General features: G+C 39.3%; 3 non-coding genes across 3 annotated transcripts; all 3 read left to right on the plus strand.

Moving 5' to 3' along the window:
- The first annotated feature begins 12 nt into the window (after window positions 1–12).
- TRNAP-AGG (transfer RNA proline (anticodon AGG)) lies at window positions 13–84 on the plus strand. The gene has a single exon. It is a non-coding gene; the product is annotated as a tRNA-Pro (tRNA).
- A 255-nt stretch (window positions 85–339) lies between these two features.
- On the plus strand, window positions 340–411 carry TRNAP-AGG (transfer RNA proline (anticodon AGG)). Its single transcript has one exon. It is a non-coding gene; the product is annotated as a tRNA-Pro (tRNA).
- Window positions 412–993: 582 nt separating this feature from the next.
- TRNAP-AGG (transfer RNA proline (anticodon AGG)) lies at window positions 994–1,065 on the plus strand. The gene has a single exon. It is a non-coding gene; the product is annotated as a tRNA-Pro (tRNA).
- The last annotated feature ends 1,435 nt before the right edge of the window (window positions 1,066–2,500 follow it).

Raw genomic sequence — 2,500 nt, forward strand, 5'->3', positions numbered from 1 at the left:
GTGCTGTCTGTTGGCTCGTTGGTCTAGGGGTATGATTCTCGCTTAGGGTGCGAGAGGTCCCGGGTTCAAATCCTGGACGAGCCCATGCTTTTGAAAGAGCTTTTTCTCAAGAACCGATAAGTTTAAAAACTTAAGAAGTAGGACTCTTAAGAGGTGTACTAATTACTGGACGATGCTGTGTTGCTCGAAAAACAAGGTTTTAAAAAACTTTAGAAGTAGATATCTGAGAAAAATACAAAAATGTCTTATGTAAAATACCCACAAAACTACCTTGGATGTGAGGACTTTAAAGAATTACTTGGGGTGCGGCAAAGCTTTCTCAAACAGGTGCTGTCTGTTGGCTCGTTGGTCTAGGGGTATGATTCTCGCTTAGGGTGCGAGAGGTCCCGGGTTCAAATCCTGGACGAGCCCATGCTTTTGAAAGAGGTTTTCCTCAAGAACCGATAAGTTTAAAAACTTAAGAAGTAGGACTCTTAAGAGGTGTACTAATTACTGGACGATGCTGTGTTGCTTGAAAAACAAGGTTTTAAAAAACTTTAGAAGTAGATATCTGAGAAAAATACAAAAATGTCTTATGTAAAATACCCACAAAACTACCTTGGATGTGAGGACTTTAAAGAATTACTTGGGGTGCGGCAAAGCTTTCTCAAATAGGTGCTGTCTGTTGGCTCGTTGGTCTAGGGGTATGATTCTCGCTTAGGGTGCGAGAGGTCCCGGGTTCAAATTCTGGACGAGCCCATGCTTTTGAAAGAGGTTTTTCTCAAGAACCGATAAGTTTAAAAACTTAAGAAGTAGGACTCTTAAGAGGTGTACTAATTACTGGACGATGCTGTGTTGCTCGAGAAACAAGGTTTTAAAAAACTTTAGAAGTAGATATCTGAGAAAAATACAAAAATGTCTTATGTAAAATACCCACAAAACTACCTTGGATGTGAGGACTTTAAAGAATTACTTGGGGTGCGGCAAAGCTTTCTCAAATAGGTGCTGTCTGTTGGCTCGTTGGTCTAGGGGTATGATTCTCGCTTAGGGTGCGAGAGGTCCCGGGTTCAAATCCTGGACGAGCCCATGCTTTTGAAAGAGGTTTTTCTCGAGAACCGATAAGTTTAAAAACTTAAGAAGTAGGATTCTTAAGAGGTGTACTAATTACTGGACGATGCTGTGTTGCTCGAGAAACAAGGTTTTAAAAAACTTTAGAAGTAGATATCTGAGAAAAATACAAAAATGTCTTATGTAAAATACCCACAAAACTACCTTGGATGTGAGGATTTTAAAGAATTACTTGGGGTGCGGCAAAGCTTTCTCAAATCGGTGCTGTCTGTTGGCTCGTTGGTCTAGGGGTATGATTCTCGCTTAGGGTGCGAGAGGTCCCGGGTTCAAATCCCCGACGAGCCCATGCTTTTGAAAGAGGTTTTCCTCAAGAACCGATAAGTTTAAAAACTTAAGAAGTAGGACTCTTAAGAGGTGTACTAATTACTGGACGATGCTGTGTTGCTCGAGAAACATGGTTTTAAAAAACTTTAGAAGTAGATCTCTGAGAAAAAACCCCAAATGTCTTATGTAAATTACCCACAAAACTGCCTTTTACTTTTGAAAGAGGTGTTCCTCAAGAACCGATAAGTTTAAAAACTTAAGAAGTAGGACTCTTAAGAGGTGTACTAATAACTGGACGATGCAGTGTTGCTCGAGAAACATGGTTTTAAAAAACTTTAGAGGTAGATATCTGAGAAAAAAACCAAAATGTCTTATGTAAATTACCCACAAAACTGCCTTTTACTTTTGAAAGAGGTGTTCCTCAAGAACCGATAAGTTTAAAAACTTAAGAAGTAGGACTCTTAAGAGGTGTACTAATTACTGGACGATGCTGTGTTGCTCGAGGAACATGGTTTTATAAAACTTTAGAAGTCGATCTCTGAGAAAAAACCCAAAATGTCTTATGTAAAATACCCAAAAAACTGCCTTCGAGCCTTCGATGTGAGGACTTTAAAGGCTAAGCTTTCTCAAATATGTGCCGTCTGTTGGCTCGTTGGTCTAGGGGTATCATTCTTGCTTCGGGTGCGAGAGGTGCCGGGTGCAAATCAAGAATGAGCCCATGCTTTTGAAAGAGGTTTTCCTCAAGAACCGATAAGTTTAAAATCGTAAGAAGTAAGCCTCTTAAGAGGTGTACTAATTACTGGACGATGCAGTGTTGCTCGAGGAACATGGTTTTAAAATACTTTAGAGGTAGATCTCTGAGAAAAAACCCAAAATGTCTTATGTAAATTACGCACAAAACTGCCTTTTACTTTCGAAAGAGGTGTTCCTCAAGAACCGATAAGTTTAAAAACTTAAGAAGTAGGACTCTTAAGAGGTGTACTAATTACTGGACGATGCTGTGTTGCTCGAGAAACATGGTTTTAAAAAACTTTAGAAGTAGATATCTGAGAAAAATACAAAAATGTCTTATGTAAAATACCCACAAAACTACCTTGGATGTGAGGACTTTAAAGAATTACTTGGGGTG

Source organism: Rhinoderma darwinii, chromosome 4 (genome assembly GCF_050947455.1).
Source record: "Rhinoderma darwinii isolate aRhiDar2 chromosome 4, aRhiDar2.hap1, whole genome shotgun sequence".
NCBI lineage: Eukaryota > Metazoa > Chordata > Amphibia > Anura > Rhinodermatidae > Rhinoderma > Rhinoderma darwinii.